Raw genomic sequence first — 18,281 nt, forward strand, 5'->3', positions numbered from 1 at the left:
TTGACTAAACAAGTAGCAGTGAGGTTTTTAACTGCAGCCTGAAAGATCTAGGTGAGGCATCTAGAAGAACTTCCTGTCTGGGCCAGATATTACCCAATAACCAGTTACTACTCCTTGAAAATGTGATGCTGGGCATGGTGGCTCATGCCTGTAATCCCCAGTGACTCAGGAGGCTGAGAAGGGAGAATGGCTTGAGACCAGGAGTTTAAGGCTGCAGTGAACCACAATCACATCCACTGTACTTAGCCTGGGTGAGAGAGTAAGAACTTGACTCAAAAAACAAACAACCCCCACCCCAAACTGAGTCATGCTCTGCCCACCCCATCCCCAGGGCTAAGCAGAAAGACTTATGCTAGCTGGTACTCATATAATTATTATTAAATTGAATTATTGAGGTCTCTTAAGGAATTTCTTCCCTGAGGGCTTGAAAATTAGGATGGATACTCTGTTTCCGGGGATATTTAAACATCGTACAGTCTATGAGCAGGAGGATGCTCACACAAGACACCTCTCAAGGTCACCTCTCTGAGACTAATTTTGTCACATAAGCAACACTGGAATTCTGAGTGTGTGCTAGCAGGCGCTCACATAATTACCAACTGCGATTTTAGAGGAGTTCTGTGCTTTGGATCCCAATATTATTTATCATGCACGTTATTTTAATTAATATGTTGTGTGTGTGCCAACATTTGAACCAGACCTCATTATGAGTATTCGGGGCACTGCATTGTTTGTTGAGTGGAATTGTTTTCCGGGATGCAGCTGGTTTCCCTCCCCAGCAGCCAGGGAGGGCAAGGGAACCAAGGAGCCAGCATTTGCAAGAAGCCTTTGCTGCCACAAAGGTTTTCAATGATCGTCTGTACTAGACACTAACCAGCAAGGAATTATTTCTCCATCAAAAGGATAGGGTGTGAGGTGCCCCCAGGGAAGACTCTGGAAGCTCAGTGAGGTTTTGCAGGGAGAAGGGAGGGAGCATCAGGGTTTGTGATATCTGAGTGCTGCACCCAGTCCCAGGAAAGAAGCATATCCAGGTGGCTTGGAAGAGGGAATTGGCACCTTTGCTGTTGTCTGTTGTTGTGTAATTGTGCACACAGTGTGAAATCCATGGAAGCGCAATGCCCATGAGCTGCAGCTGGCAGTTCATCTCTGCCTGAACAATAACCAGAGACCCCCACTTCCTCCTACAGCCTGGTAGGACTTTTGGGCAGGTCTTCCTTTTCCTGGTAGAGCTACCCTCCCACAGCCCCCGCCAACACATGCCGTGCCCTGAGGTTCAGAACATGAACATTTTCCAGAAGAAGAATTTTCCTTTTTGGAAGGGAGAACTTCTGGCTTGACCTGCATTCCAGCCAGTTGGGATGGCTGCAGCCCCAGCCTAGCCTGTACTCTGACCCCGACCCCAGCACCTCCTGGGTCCCTCCCTCCCCTGCTCCTTCCTCACCAGTGGGAAAGGGTGGTGAGGATGACCCTGGAGGAATCCCTTTCTCCCTAGGATATCTTTCTCATTCCAGCACCTGCTTTCCACCTGTGTGTAGCTTCTTGTCCCAGTATTTGCCAATGAGAATTAAGACCCTATTGTCTTTAACTGCTTGTCTTCACAAAGAGTCATAAGGTCTAGTTTTTTTCTTTTTTTCTTCTTCTTCTTTTTTTTTTTTTTTTTTTGAGACAGAGTTCCGCTTTTGTCGCCCAGGCCGGAGTGCAATGGTGGGATCTCAGCTCACTGCAATCTTTGCCTCCCAGGTTCAAGCGATTCTCCGGCCTCAGCCTCCTGTGTAGCTGAGATCTGAGATTACAGGCACCCGCCACCATGCTCCGCTAAGTTTTGTATTTTTACCAGACATGGGGTTTCGCCATGTTGGCCAGGCTGGTCTCGAACTCCTGACCTCAGGTGATCCATCCACCTCAGCCTCCCAAAGTGCTAGGATTTCAGGCATGAGCCACCGTGCCTGGCCCATAAGGTCTAGTTCTATTCATACCATTAAAAATGCTTCAACTAATACTATCTTTCATCCGAGGTCAAATATGTGCCCCGCAATGTGCTAAGCATGGTACCCAGATCATCACATTTAATTTTCCTATGGACTCTATGAGGTAGGTGCTAGTTTTATTTTCTTCTTGTAGATGAGGAAATGGTGGCTTCAGAAGTTAACTTCCCCTAGGTCACAGCTAGGAAGTGACAGAGCTGCTCCTGGAATCGAGGTTCCTGTCTTTCCCAAATCCCTCCTCTTAACCCCCTTGCTGCCTCTGGAATGAATCAGTGGTGGAGAAATATTCTGTAAATGTTCTGCAAGCCTCTCAACACAGCGCTGCCCACCCATATACATGAGTTCATTTGCACCCTTTGCCCAAGTGAAGTCCTCTCCAAATCCTCTTTTCCAACCCTGAAAGCTATTTTACAGAAGGAAGATTTCGGACCAACTAAGAATGCTAGGGCTATTTTTTCTTCTCTCAGAAAGTCAATTAACTACATACTGTGCATCTATATTGGTCCAAGGATTCTGTCACGGGAGGAAATCTCTTTAAAAGATTTAACTCAGAGACCTCAGGACACCTCCAACATGGGGCTTTCAATCCGTTGTGAGTCCCCAGCTCCTGCGCATGCCCAATGTCCATGGCACACAGCTGTGCCAGGCCCTGCTGTCGGGATAACTGGCACCAGCCACGGGCAATAGATGACCTCAATCTACCAGCCTGAGAGCTCCACCTTGATCGCCACTGGTCCCCCTCTTTGATCTCTTTCTCTCTTTCTGCTCATTGTTTCTCTTTTTCCCTCCAAATGGACTTTGTCCACTCTGGTTCCCATCCTTGTGCCAGCCCCCCCATTTCCTGTCATCTTGACTCTGTGCAGTTGGCTCCACACTACGCTTGTTCAGGTGGCCTTTGCCTGCCTCATAATTCTCTGCTGAAACAGAGTAATAATAAAAAACCCGAGAAAAGAAAATATTTACCAGTTCTGAAATGGCTTGAATTAATGAAATAATGTTTTGGGGCATTTAGATTGAACCCGTGTAATTGTAGGTTGCAAAGTATAATAGTAGCTCATGCAGAGATATCATTTTGTGCTATTTTACTTTCAGGTTTTTGTTAATCCAGTGGGTTTGGTGGAATTAGAGGGCTGCTGTGAAAAAAAAAAAAAAAGCCTGAGCAACCTGCTGGCGAGAGAACAGCTTTGTCAAACTAGCAGGTAGCTGCACGTTTAGCCTTTATCCGGCATACAATAAGGGCAATCACCAGGGCCTGTAGAAAGAGTATTGAACTGTCGACACAGGACATTTTTGTTGAAAGTAGTCCTTTTGATTTCATCTTCCGAGACTAATGTAATAAAAACAGACATTATGGAACACATTCATCTCAGTTTGATAGGGACCATCCTGAATACCCAGCAATGTGTGCAGTCATAAAGGTTATCCAACTGCTGTAAGTAACTTGGAAGATGATTGTAGATGCAAAGGTTATGAACACCTCTTCCTAGATAAGGATGGACAGCTGTCACAGGGGCAGGCCACTGTGCAGATAGACTTGCCACTTTATTTCTACTAGAATGTTAAACTTTGAAAAGATTCTAAATTTCAGCCACAAGCCCATTTTCTCTAATTAACAAAACCTTGAGTAGTTATCTCCAAGGAAGAAGAAAGGAAAACAAAGTGAAGAATCTTGCACTTATTTTTGCTGATCGGATGGCTGTTTCTATGGAAACAGAAACAGAGGCAGGAACCAGCCATGAACAGCCAGGGTCAGAGGCCTGGCTTGTGTCAGCTTCTCCCACTCTCTATATTCCAGAATTCCATCCTCTTTGACTTTTGGAGTTTATGACCTCAGTGGGGACCATTTGCAAAGCAAAGAGCTTCACATAACTTAAGAACTTAGGAGTTTTCTCTCAAAAAGCTCGCAGGAATTGAGCCAACTCTGGAACTGCGGAAGATTAGAACTTACGAAACCTTCTGAATTCTACCTGAAGCATTCCAAATCTGTTGCTAACATGGTAAACATTACTCCCAACATTTATGTGTATACTTACTAAGGTGCTATTTTTCGTGCACTCACTAAAGGGCACTGAAAGGAACTGCTTATCCTCCATCAATTATATCCTGCCATAAGCTTATGGGTAACATTGTACTGGGCATTAGAATGAGAACAGGTGGGTAATTGCAGATTGAATTTGAAACAGTATAGTAGTATCGTTCCTCAAACTGAATAAGAGGCATGACTTGATATTTCTTTGAGACTAGAAAGGCTTATGTGTCATTGTACTCATCATTGCTGTTGAGTTCACTGTAGTTTAACCTATTCATTTGCTCATGCATTCATTCAGTAAGCTGCCATTGAGTAGCCACTGTGTGCTAGATATCGGATTCTGGGAGTTCAGACAGAAGACACAGTCCCTGCTCTCAGGCAAGTGACAGTCCAGAGGCGTTTCTAAGACAAAGCAGATGATTACAATGGAACGTGGTGAGCGCTGTGATAGGGAGATGCCCAGGGTACTGGAGGAGGAGCTGGGAGGGGAGCCACATGCCCAGCTTTGTGTGTGTGCATGCTCACATGTCTGGAAGTGCATAGTTTAAGAGTGGCTTCCTGATGGAAATGATGTCTAAAATAAATCTTGAAGGATAAATAGAAGCTAGACAATGAAATGGAAATGGGTTACGTTGCAGACAAGAGCAAACGACATCCCAAGAACTACCAGTTACTCTGTGAGAGCTACGGTTACTTGAGTTGTGATGGTTGAGTCTGGAAAGATTGGCAGTGCTCTTGAGTTTCATGCTAAGTTGCCTGTTTGTTGGAGGGAGGAAGGAAGGAAAGAAGGAATGATAGCAGGGAGTCACTGAAGAATAGGAAAGGATCTAAGATTTACTTTCTGCTTGGGCCTGGTGATTTAAAAAAATAAATGATATCTTTCAATAGTTAACCTCTGAACCTCCATTTCCTCATTTATGAAAAAAAATATATCCTTACTTTACAGGGATGTTATGAGGGTTAAATGAGATACTGATATCAGGCACTAAGCACAGTTCCTGACACTTCATTCATGCTCGGTAACAATGGTCATCATTATCATGATAAGCATGGAGGAAAGAGTGTGTAATAAAAGTGCCAATGAGAGCCAGTGTGGTGGCTCGAGCCTGTAGTCCCAGCTACTCAGAGGCTGAGGCGGGAGGATTGCTTGAGCCAGGAGTTCGAGACTACAGTGAACCGTGATCGTGCCCTCCAGCCTGGTGATAGAGCAAGACCAAATCTCTTAAAAAAACTTAACAAATAATAAAAGTGCTAGTGAGAGACGATGGTAGTCTGAAATGGGGTGGGGAGTGAGCCAGGAATCTGAGAGACATCTGGGAAGGTAGGATTTGCAGGGCTGGTGAGTGGCAGATGTGAGGGAGAGGAGAACCAAGAATGACTTCTGATTCCTGGTTGAGCATGTGGCTGTCCCCTCACTGAGATGGATGCAGAGTGAGCAGAGAATGTTCACAAAGAGAAAGACCATCCAACACCAAAACCCAACTCCATTCTTGAACTGGAGAGCTTTTCAAAAAAGGACCCTGTAGACCCAGTCTCTACTGGGGGGTGCAGAGACATCTCCATGCAAGTGGTGGGGGGAGAAGTTAGTAGCAACCCAGATGACCTCTCCTCAATGCTGAGAAGAGGAGGTGCAGGTAGTTTTCCCAGCCTGCCCACCTGCCAGATACTGGTGCCTGGGCCAGCTTCTCTCCAGCTCCCAGAGAACCTGTAAGAATCAAGCTGCTCCCATGGGCCCAGGTTCCTCATTAGGACATATGACCTGTGATGCCGGTGACCTTTGATATTCGCTGCACACCAGAACCAGAGTCATTCTATGTAAAACAGCTGCTGAAAAAAAAGAATTATGAATTCTACTTCTTAATGTGCTAGCCAGAGCAATAAAATTTATTCTCAATACTAATTCTGCAATTTAAATTTATTATCTTTGTGCTTTACAGTATCCATAGCAGTAAAATCTATTCCCAAGAGTATGATTACAATTTCCAACTACTTAAGAAGGAATTTATTTTTGTTTATGTTTTAAAGCCACAGCAATAAAATTTAACACCAACAATAGTACTCCAACTTTGTATGCCTTAAAACTTGCCATAAATGATAATTGTGAAAAGAATGTAGGGAAACATGTAAATGTTTTTTCCAGGAGAAAGTAGCTTTTTTGGTTTGTCTTATAGAGGTTCAGGTTCTTTTTTGCAACAGAGTCTTGCTCTGTCATCCAGGCTGGAGTGCAGTGGCATGATCAAAGTTCACTGCAGCCTTGATCTCCCAGCCTCAAATGATCCTCCTGCTTCAGCCTCCCAAGTAGGTGAGACTACAGGTGTGGGCCACCATGCCAGCTAATTAAAAACAATTTTTTTTAGTAGAGATGGGGGTCTCCCTATGTTGCCCAGGCTGGCCTTGCTTGAGCTCAAACAATCCTCCTGCTTTGGCCTCCCAAAGTGTTGGGATTACAGGCGTGAGCCACTGCCCTAGCCCCAGATTCTTTTTTTGGTTTTGTTTTGTTTTGAGATGGAGTTTTGCTCTTGTTGCCCAGGCTGGAGTGCAATGGCGTGATCTCGGCTCACTGCAATCTCCACCTCCTGGGTTCAAGCGATTCTCCTGCCTCAGCCTCCCAAGTAGCTGGGATTGCAGGCATGTACCACCATGCCCAGCTAATTTTTTATATTTAGTAGAGATGGAGTTTCACCATGTTAGTCAGGCTGGTCTTGAATTCCTGACAGGCAATCCACCCACCTTGGCCTCCCAAAGTGCAGATTCTTAACAGAGCATTGGAAACACACTCCTTTCCACTTAGTCCACAAGTTTTGTTGATTCCACCTCCTAAACATTTCTTGAATTGGCCCATTTCTTTGTCTACATGACCCCTGAAGCTACATGCTACTGCTCTAGTCTGGGGGCTACTATCTTGTGCCAGGGCAAGTAACGTGGGCGTTTCAATGTCCACTCTCCCACTCTGTATAATCAAATCTCCACAAAGCGGCTAAGAAAAAATTTTCAAAATAAATCTTGCCAGTTTTCAGGAAAACCTGGGTAATAGAAAACAAGTTATATGATACTGCAAGAAAGCAATCAACTAAGTGCAGAATGTGGACAGTGTTCAGGACAGATGACTTGGTTGCTCTACTAAATCCATGGCATAAAAGTGGCAGAGGAGGCTAGGTGCGGTGGCTCATGCCTGTAATACCAGCACTTTGGGAGGCCGAGGCAGGCGGATCATGAGGTCAGGAGATCGAGACCACCCTGGCTAACACGGTGAAACCCCATCTCTACTAAAAATACAAAAAATTAGCCTGGTGTGTTGGCGGGCGCCTATAGTCCCAGCTACTCTGGAGGCTGAGGCAGGAGAATCGCTTGAACCCAGGAGGTGGAGGTTGCAGTGAGCCGAGATCGCGTCACTGCTCTCCAGCCTGGGTGACAGAGCAAGACTCCGTCTCAAAAAAAAAAAAAAAAACAGGAGGAGGAAACAATGATGGAATGAGAGAGAACTAAGAACTATGAACACAATGTTCAGGTATCATCAGTGGATTTGTGTGGCTCCTGCTAATTCCAACAAGCTAACTGTGTAAAGACAGTTTTTGCCAAAATCAGGGAGGTCTGATTATGGTCTGGACGATAGATGCTGCTAAAGAACTGCGGTTAATTTTGTCGGCACAGGTTTATGTTATTAAAACAAAGCCTTTATCCATTAGAGGTGCTCCTTTGGGTATTTACAGATAAAATGATATGATGTCTTGCATTTGTACTAAAATACCTCAGCCCTCTTCTTCCCCAGGCTGGATGGGTGGTGGGGATGGGCAAGGATCAAGATCACCAAAATGTGGAAATTTGTTAAAGCTGGGATGAGTACACAGGAGTCTATTATGTCTACTCTGGTGAATGTTGGAAAAGTGGCAAAATTAAAAGTAAAAAATTTGAGAGAATAGGATAGATGAACCATTTGTTCTTTTTAATAGTAGCTGATGTTTTCAACAAAGATGGTTACTCATCACCTATATCAATTAACCGGTTTTTTTTTTGTTTTTTTTTTGAGACAGAGTCTCATTCTGTCACCCAGACTGGAGTGCAGTGGCATAATCTTGGCTCACTACAAGCTCCGCCTCCTGGGTTCAAGCGATTCTTCTGTCTCAGCCTCCTGAATAGCTGGGATTACAGGCACCCACCACCACATTTGGCTAATTTATTTTTGCATTTTAGTAGAGATGGGTTTTCACCATGTTGACCAGGCTGGTCTTGAACTCCTGACCTCATGTGATCCACCCGCCTTGGCCTCCAAAGTGCTGAGATTACAGGCATGAGCCACCGTGCCCAACTAATTAACAGATTTTTTACTGAATACCTATCTTTTGCAAAATTGAGTAAGATGCAGCTTGTGTTTCCCAGAAGCTTACCATCTGGTAGGAAAGGAAAGACCTACATTGGTGAAAAGCTAAGTAATATTAATAATAACAACAATAATACTACTACAAGACGTAAGTCAACAACATACAAAATAGTCGAGAGCTAGCACAAAAAAAAATTGAAGGTACAGAACACTGCATGGTATGCTACTTTTTGTATATGTAAAGAGGAAAAAAGAATTTCTAGTCTTGTTTGCTCTAGTCATATGTGTATAGGCATAAAGGAAGTCAGAAAGGGCACATATAAAACTGAAAAATTGTTATCTATGTAGGAGAGAGGAGAACCAAGCCAGAAAACACTTTGTACTGAATAGCTTTTATACTTTCTGGTTTTGGAAAACATGTGAATGTGTTGCATATTCACAAATTTAAAGTGAAAAATACTCTCATCTCCTTCCTCACAGCAGATCCTTATCAGATTCAGATCCTATTACCCTTGGTGTATAATCGGAAGTCCTTTTCCTGGCTTTTCAGGACCGCCACAATCTGCTTCTGTGTCCTCTTGTCTCATGCCTGTCTCTGAGCTCCCCAATGCTGGACTCTGAGACTCTCAGCTCTGCCATGCTCCCTCTAACGTGGAATTCAACAAACCAGGACCTCTGCTTGGCTTGTTCTCTTTCACCCTTTGGCCTGATCAAGCCCCACTCCTTTTTTTTGTTTTGTTTTTTGTTTTTTTGTTTTTTGATATGGAGTCTTGTTCCGTTGCCCAGGCTGGAGTGCAGTGGCATGATGTGGGCTCACCGTAACCTCCATCTCCCGGGTTCAAGAGATTCTTTTGCCTCAGCCACCTGAGGAGTTGGGATTATAGGAGTGCGTCACCGCATCCAGCTAATTTTTGTATTTTTAAGTAGAGATGGGGTTTCACCATGTCGGCCGCACTGGTCTTGAACTCCTGATCTCAAGTGATCCACCCGCCTTGGCCTCCCAAGGTGCTGGGATTACAGGCGTGAGCCACCACACCCGGCCTCCTGTTGCTTCTTTAGGTTCCTATTGAGATGCCACTTTCTCAGAGCAGCCTTCCCATGCCATCCCCTGAGCCCAGTCAGCTCCTTGCTTAAGTCCCTTTACTATATGCTCCCAAAGAATGGCCCATGTCTCTTCTGGTAAGGTAACATGTCCAATTTGTAAGAATTGTCTGACTTTATATTTTTTACTCATCTGTAAACTCCATGAGAGCACAGCTATGTTTCATTTTTTTCTCCTGTGTTCCGTCACCTATTTCCAAGCTTCGTATTGAGTGGAGTTTAATATAGAATGCTTAGGAGAGGGAGCCACAGTTATAGGAAATAAAGAGAAGATCATTTTGCCTGTGCATGATACATAGACTTCAGGAGGAGATGGAGTTTCCCTGAGAAGCAAAGAAAGAGAAAGACTGCTGGAATGATCAGAAAGATGTGGGTGAGACGTAAACAAGAGGAGCCATCTGAAGCAGAGGTCTCTCTCGAATCAATGTAATGGAGACAAACATTTGTACTGGAGAGAAAAAACCTTTGGGAGTTTATTCAAAAGGAAAAGGAAGCAACTAGGATAGGGGTTCTTAGAGAGTGTCCCTGTTTGGTAGGTCAGCGAAGCTCTAGCAACTGCACAAAGGCTCCGTAGAGGTATCTACAAGCATATTTTTTTTTTCCTGAGTAAACTTGATTGCTTTTTGAGGATTCTAAGAACTGGAGATTTAAGAACTAAAGATCTTGTCAGGCTTAGGCAAATGAAGAAGAGCAAGACAGGACTTGTGAGACAGGGAGAAGTGGGAGGTGAATTTGAGAAGTGTTTCAGAGGAAAGAGCAGCAGTGAAGGAAGGCGAGGTGGTCTGGAGGGCATTAGGGAAGGTCACGGAAGGACAGTGAAACTCAGTGGAGGAGCCCTGTCAGGGCCTGGATTGCCAGCAGGTCATTCGTTTCCTTGAACCTTGCTTTTACTGTGAGGAAGAAGAAAGGGGGCTGGAGCACTAAAAACCACCTCCTCATCAGCCTCCTGATGTGGCCATGAAGGGATGAGAAAGAGCCCTAACACCTGGAAAACAGTGGGGCTCGTTCTTGCTTTAATTTGTTCTGTCTGTCATTTCCACCACATGTGGTGTACAGATGATGACGGTCACCACCGATTGGTGGGAGGGGCTGCCCCCAGCCCAGCTTGCTCTCTAGATCTCAATACATTTCTGGAACTGTGAAGAAAGACTTCCAGCCTCTCCCCACCCTACACAATCTAGTCTCAGTTAATGTCTATACTGCCAGTGTGGAATGGCTCTATGCTTCATTTCTGTCACATCTCCAGTGTGGAATTTGGCTCTAGCACCCGGCACTCTAGAAGTGGTTTCAGACAGTGGGAAGGAAACCTGTGGGCCCCCGTGTGCTCTCGTCTGTGCTCCGCTTGCTGGCTGGTGTCTCTGAGCCGATCGCTTCACCTCTGTGCCTCAGGCTTCTCATCTATTATATGGGCATAACAGTCATCCTGAGCCCAGTGGGCTGTGGTGAGGATGATCTGGTTTAATACGCAGGAAACCCTTAGGGGAGCCCTAACCACACAGGCTGCTCGATAGTTGGCCCCTCTGACTGCCTCCCAGCCTGGTGGAAGGGCAGCTCCTCCTGAATAGCCAGGATGGGTCAGCCCTAACGTGGCCCATTGCACAGCGGCTAGCACCGCCTCTTACTAACCTCCCCCATCAACCATTTCTCTAGAGCTACCATTGGGTGGCAGGTTTAAGGTGATGCCTGACTGTCCCTGGGGCAGGCAAGTTTTTGTCCAGTGCTTCTCCTGTCTTTAGGGAGCTGGGAGATGCCATTTTCTTTTCAAGGCCGTGGAGTGAAAGTCAGAAGATGTGTTTTTATTCTTCCTCTGGCCTCTTGTGATTCTGAGATTCTGAACTAGTTCCTTTCTGTCATGGAGCCTTTCTGTCCTTGCTCCTAAACTGAATATATAGGCTGTTGGGAAGGTGCATTAGTCTGTTAGGGCTACCATTATGACGTGCCGTAGACCGGGTGCTTAAACAGCAGAAGTGTGTTTCTTCACAGTTTCGAAGGCTGGAAGTCCACAGTCAAGGTGTCAGCAGCATTGGTGTCTCCTGAGGCCTCTCTCCTTGGCTTGCAGATGGCCATCTCCTCCCTGTATCGTCACGTGGTCCTTCCTCTGTGTGTGTCTGTGTCCTAATTTCTTCTTATAAGGACACCGCTTGTATTGGTTGAGGGCCCACCCTAATGACCTTGTTTTAACACAGTTATCTCTTTAAAAGCCCTGTCTCCAAATACAGTCACACTCTGAGGGGTTAGGACTTCAATATATAAATTTGAGGGGGACATAACATAACAAAGGGTTGAACGAGAAACTGTATGGTAAAACTCAGCATAAAGCAAGCATTTGGTAAACAGCAGTTAAAAATATTGATGCATGTCCCTGCACTATGTTTTGCTAAGCAAACCTGTGGTCTGTGAAGGAGGATGAAGCTGCTACTCTGACTTGGCTGAATTAGCAGTCAGGCCCTATTTTCTTCTGTTTCACAGGGCAGATCTCTTACAACAATGCCTCTCTACCTGATGGGCTACCACTGGCAAGGGGTAAGTGAATGGTGAGCTGATAACATTAAAAAATATTTCTTTTTTGGCTGCAATGCTATTGAATGGAAAAATCTATTTGGTAAATCTCCTTAGCCTACATATTATTAGGGTTATTATGACATCATCTCTTTTGTCTGGATTTTGCTTTTACTGGTCACATGCCCTGTGTCACTGGAGCACGAGCTCACAGTTGGCATCTTACGAATAAAGGAAAGTCTGCCTGAGCCATTTGGGTTGCGTGCCATATCTTTACAAAATGGCTTTTCAGTATCTCTTCAATTAAAACAAAAGCAAGCAAACAGCAGCTATCACAACAACAAGAGAATGACGACAGCGGGAGAAAGAGCTACTTGGTTCCAGATATAAGAAAAGTGGAAATTTCTCTTTTAGCTGGATCATTCTCTTGGACCCTCCACCACCAGGCCCACCTCAGACAGTTTCAGAATGGTAGCTGTGACTGCTGTTAGGCCTCTATTCTCTTTCTTCTTGTTCCCGGGTTCCCAGGTGACTAATGCCACCACCAGTTATGTATTCCTTTGTGTGGTGCTCTGGTGGCTGTCTGTCACTCAAAATGTCCCTCTAGCTGAGGTTAATGATGGTGAGCAAGGACTTGCTCATTGGCACCTACCCTTCTTCAGGAGAGAAGCACACAGAGGCTTTCAAGCCCTGCGCGATTGCCTGCAACCTCTGACTCTCCAAGGCCTCTACATCCTGACCTTCTCTGCTCTTTTAGTTAATGACAATTATAATGTTCAAGAGGCACACCACTGAGGCAAGAGGCCTCGGCTAATTGGGCTACATGATTAAATGGAGGTAGATTCCCACTCTCACCCCCGTCCCCACCTTGGTACACAGCAATGTGTATTTCAAGAGTATAAATAATGAAATAAAAAAAAAAGATCTGGAACCTAATAGAGGTTTAAAAGAAAAAAATTTAAATTTGGATTTTGGGAAAAAATATTCCTGGTTGCAATTTTTGATTTTCTTGATGGATGGATTTGCTTCAGGTGGGGGATGTCAAAGGCTCAGGTGTGTGTGGCGGGGGATGGTGGACTGCAGCTGCAGTGCGGAGAGGCCAGATGGCTTGTAAGGAAGGAGCGAAAACTCGGGGAATTCTAATGATGAGAAGCCCTCAAAGAGCTTTCAGAGAGTGGGCAGACATGCTGGGAATCCTGGGAGCTGTCACAATTAGCATCTAGAAATGATTGTAGGACATCCTTGCCTAAAATACAGGTTTACAGCACAACACAGCCTCAGCATCTGGAGTGTGTGCTGAGAACAAATACACAGACCAGCCAACTATATAAATATTTAGCATCTATATGCATGCATATATATTTATAGATCATATACAAATAATATATATACATATATAAAGGTTGTACACATTGTTAAATCTATGCTGATTAGAATGGAGTCATATGGGGGAGGGTGGCTGACCACAAGGGTTCACAGTCTCCATCTGTCATGAACTCTCCTATGTCACTATCAGGAATGAGTCCCTGGCTGCCTTTCTGGGAAGGGAATGGCTTCCTGTGGTGATGAACGATGCCAGCCAAGTGCAGGTTGAGGCATGCTCTCCATCCTCCCTAGAAGCTGTGCCACCAACGATAGGTGAGGCTGCCACCATCACTCAGGCTGCAGTGCTGCTCTCTCGAGCTGAGAAGAGCCTAAGACTTTTTTCTTTTAAACAGTGCAGGATCACCTTGAATAACCAATGTTCTAAGATTCAAGTGGAGTTCACTCAGAAAGAGATCATAGCCTTCTTGGGACTCTTTCTAGTTCTTAAGGTGCTTCTGTGTGTGTGTGTGTGTGTGTGTGTGTGTGTGTGTGTGTGTGTTTGTGGAGGATGGTGGGAAGGTTGGGAACAGGTTGGAAGGAAGGCATCATCTTCCTCTTTTTAAGGAAAACAGATGCACTGAGTTTGTGATTTGCCCGTTGTCTCTCAGAAGAAAGGAACCCACGTGGGGACTCGTAGTTGAGTGCTCCCTCAAGGAGGATGTAAGACAAAAGGAGAAAAGTGCCTGGTCCCACTCTTTTACCGACAGTGCTGGGGCTGGTAGTTGGCAGCGATTTGAGAGCAGGACATGCAGAGGGAGAGGAGGGGTGCTGAGTCAATGCTGGAGGGCTGGCTGGCAAGTCCTTACCCACACCCTACCTACTTCCTGCCTATCCCACTATCATCTGCCACTTCAGCCCCTTCAGCCTTATTCAGTGAACTTATTTGACCTTGATTCCACTGCTGCAATGTCACACCGGAATACCCGACTTAAGTTTCATATGAAGTGTTTGCCCTGGTGGTGAGGGGTTAGGGGTGAGGGTGGGGCGTCCTGTCTTCTCTGTGGCCATGAGAGCCTGCCTACCTGTTTGGCTACCGTCACACTTGGTGACACAGGAGATGGATTAGGGGACAAAAAGAATTCCTGCTGAGCTTGGGGGTACTGTAGGAATTCCATTTACTTCCCCCACCCCCTGCCTCTGGCTAATTTGTGCCTTTTAGAGCAATGCTGCATTTTCTGCTATTTGGGTTTGTTCCGGGTCTTTGGAGGGGAATAAATATGACCCTGAAAGTCTCCGTTTAAAAAGGAAGAATCCACAGCAAAACAGTGTATTTGTATTTGTATATTTTGCAGCTTTTCCCTGCACCTGTAGTAGAGGTTTGCTGAGCATCTCACCCAGTGTCAGTTGAGCTGCAGGTAAGGTGGCTTGGGCTGCCGGACTCTGCCTGCTGGGATTTTCTTTCTTCTTTTCCTTTTTTTAGTATTTATTTGCCCCCAGGGAGTGCTACAAAATACATTGAGGATGAGAAAAAAGGAAGCACAGAGAAGAGCCTCCCAGGTTTTACAGCCCAGAGTGGTTTGAGAACCCAGGAGACAGTCCTGCCATTGAGGGCCAGTGTCTTGGGGTGTGATGGGCATGTGTGGGATCGAGGTGACAGGGGACGGAGTGCAGGTTGGGAGAGGACTAGTGACAGCATTTGAGATCCAAAGCTCACTCTAAAGCCAGCTCAGAGCCAAACCAGGGTGTTTAGCTCTAAGACGGAGCAAGACTTCTAGCTGGTTAATTCCCTTCAGCTTAGCATGCAGTGCTACTACTGGCTGGCAGTTACTGTGCAAAGGAACATGGGCAGAGAGCCAAGAGAAGAGGAAGCAACCTGGGTAAAGCTGAACTGAGCAGAGGCCTGGGGAGAGGTGTGACAGGCCAGAAATCAGAATGAGAACGTGGAATAGTATATGATGAGGAAGTGAAACAGTGGGGTATGGTAGAAAGGCATTGCTCTCTGGGGGCAGAAGACCTGGCTCTGACCTCTGCACTTTATGAACTGGGAAGCCTTATGAAAGAGATTTACCATCTGTAAAATGGAGCCAGTGATCATCTCCACCCTGCCTACCTCACAAGGATATTGTGAGAATTAAATGAAAACATTAAAGCCCCACAACCCCAAATCCATGCCAACATACTACCTGGCCAACTGTGATCACCTAACAAATTTGTTTGAATAAGTAAGTAGTATAAAACAGAAAATAGATAAAAGATGATTAATGAAGCAAGAGGGAGCTAGGTGGAGAAGGTAAGAAAGAACCAAATGGCGATGGTGTTGGCAAAGGCATCAGACTCACTCAAAAATGGGGGAAGACAGTGGCAGTGTCCAATGGCTGTATAGCAGTACTCTTGCTGTGAACACCTGTAGTACCAGCTACTGTGTTGATGGGTGGGAGGGAGGTACAGGGAGAAAGGTTCACAGGGGAGAAACGACTGGGTGAAAGCGGATAAGGGAAAGTCTAACAACTTTCTGTTGTCTGTTTTAGGGAGGCTGAAGGGATAGGCAGGAAGTTGCATAATAATCAGACAGATGGAGTTGGCTTGGATTGGTTAGAGTTGAAAGTGAGGAAGAGCTGCATCTAAAGCCTGAGGCAGGTCACCTTATTTGAAATTCAAGATAGAGGAGTTCTTTATTCAAAATGGCAATCTAAGGAAGAGACTAACAATTTTCTCAGGAGAGACGGTATTCACTGATTTGCTCTGAATCCAATGATTTGGTTCAAATTGGAAGTTAAAGCAAACATAAAAGAGACCAGAGAAAGAGAGTCCCATCTCTAACTGAAGAGACGGCAAGTCAGGCTTCTGTAATTCAGTGTCATGAGACGAAAAGGAAAGGATTTCTGGAAGGAGGTGACTACACTGTTTTTCCTTTCAGGAAGGGAGTCAGTGAACATGGAATGATTGTAGTTGATTTAAGGGGTAAAAGTCGAGAGGCAAAGGACAGCTAAGGTTGAAAGGGCTTCTCTGAGTAGTTCTTTTGTTCATGGGCAAGATGTTGCTGCTGATGGGTTCAAGGGGAGTGGGAGGGCACGGGAGATGTGGGAGGGATGATGGATTGCCAATGAACCTATGAAGAATGAGGCAAAGCAGCATGAAACCATTTGTTTGGGCTTTATAGATTTTCTAATAAAAACGTCAAGGATTTTTCACACCATTTTGAAAATGTCATCAAATGCAAAACAGTTCTCCTCATGCTCGCGACAAAGGCTGAATTTCCAATGGTAAATTCCAGCTCAAGAGGTAAGAACAAACCTTGTGGGGTTTTCCTCCAAGTCAAGCCAGGGGTCAGGTTTGGTACAGGGTCCTTCATCAGGGTGACCTTTGACCCTTCACAGTGACTGAACCCTCCCAGTAGAACCCAGAACTTTCCTAGTTGTGAGGTATTTGGCAAGTGACTGAGGGTTGGTGTTAGTCCAGTGGGAGCATCAGGTAGTCCACTTCTGAGCCATATTTGGGGAGTGGAGTTCAAATCTCTGAGCCTCTGACTCAATCAGGTTCTTCCTGGTGCAGCCATTAAAAACACCTTTCAATGGACTTTCTTGTCTGTAGTCTTCCCAACTTGCAATCTACCTCACACACCCCCTTAAAGTTATTATCATTATTATTTTAGAGCATCTCTCATCAAGTGACTTCCCAGCTCAAAAACCTTCAATGACTCCCCTGTGGCGCCTTTTGCTGTTTCCATTTCATTATATTTTTTGGTCTTATTTTTGAGTTAGGGTCTTGCTATATTGCTCAGGCTGGTCTCACTTGAACTCCTGGGCTCAAGTGATCCTCCTGCTTCAGTCTTTTGAGTAGCTGGGACTACAGGTGCACACTACCATGCCTGGCTCCCATAACATTTTTATTTAACCCAAGAGATCCAAAATGCTATCATTTCAAAACATAATCCACATCAGAATGATGTCTAAGATATTTTCTATCCTTTCTTCATACTGAGCTTCAGCATCCAGTGTGTGTTTCACCAGTTACAGCACATCTCAATGTGGAGATTACATACTTAATCTGTATTTTGCTTTCATAAGATTTACAGGTGTAAGAGAAGATTCACAAACCAAGTTGTCCAGACACACCTTACAGTTTTCTAATAACTGAATCAAATATTAGTCTTTAGAGCTGAATTAAATTTGAATCAAATGACAAATCCTTGTCTTACTGCAGCGTAGTTTCCCATTGTGTGGATGGACCACTCCCCTTTGCCTTTTAAATCAAGCGCAAACTCCTTTGACTGGCTTTCTGCATCCTAATTCCTTTGCAGCCTTATCTTCTTTCATTCCTTGGCATGTATCCCAAGCTCTGGCTAAACTCAACATACTTTTCCCCCATCCCCAGTGCTTTGCCCCTCTGGCTCTGCACTGCTGGGACATTCTTCCTTTACACCATCGTTGCCTATTGAAATCCCACCATTCCTTCAAGATTTGTCTCAGAAGCCACTTTCATGAAATCTTTCCTGACTCTCTCAGTCTGTCGACTGTGATTTCTCCTTTCTTTTGTACCTTCTTTAAAGCATGTTGTGCCTTCAATCAACCCACTTTTTTTTTTTTTTTTGAAACAGGGTCTTGCTTGTTGCCCAGGCTGGAGTGCAGTGGTGCAATCTTGGTTCACTGCAGCCTCCGCCTCTCAGGCTCAAGCAATCCTTCAACCTCACCCTCCTGAGTAGCTGGGACTATGGGCATATATTAACATGCCTGGCTAATTTTTGTATTTTTTGTAGGTATGTGGTTTTGCCATGTTGCTCAGGCTGGTCTTGAACTCCTGGGCTCAAGGAATCCTCTCACCTTGGCCTCCCAAAGTACTGGGATTACAGACAAGAGCAACTGCACCCAGCTGATCAATCCACTTTAACATGTATTCTAGTTCCTGTATGCTTGCTTGTTTCTTTTTTTTTTTTGACAGAGTTTTGCTGTTTTGCCAAGGCTAGAGTGAAGTGGCATGATCTTGGCTCACTGCAGCCTCTGCCCCCAGGTTCAGGTGATGCTCCTCCCTCAGCCTCCTGAGTAGC

This window comes from Pongo pygmaeus, chromosome 7 (assembly GCF_028885625.2).
Source record: "Pongo pygmaeus isolate AG05252 chromosome 7, NHGRI_mPonPyg2-v2.0_pri, whole genome shotgun sequence".
NCBI classification, from domain to species: Eukaryota; Metazoa; Chordata; class Mammalia; order Primates; family Hominidae; genus Pongo; species Pongo pygmaeus.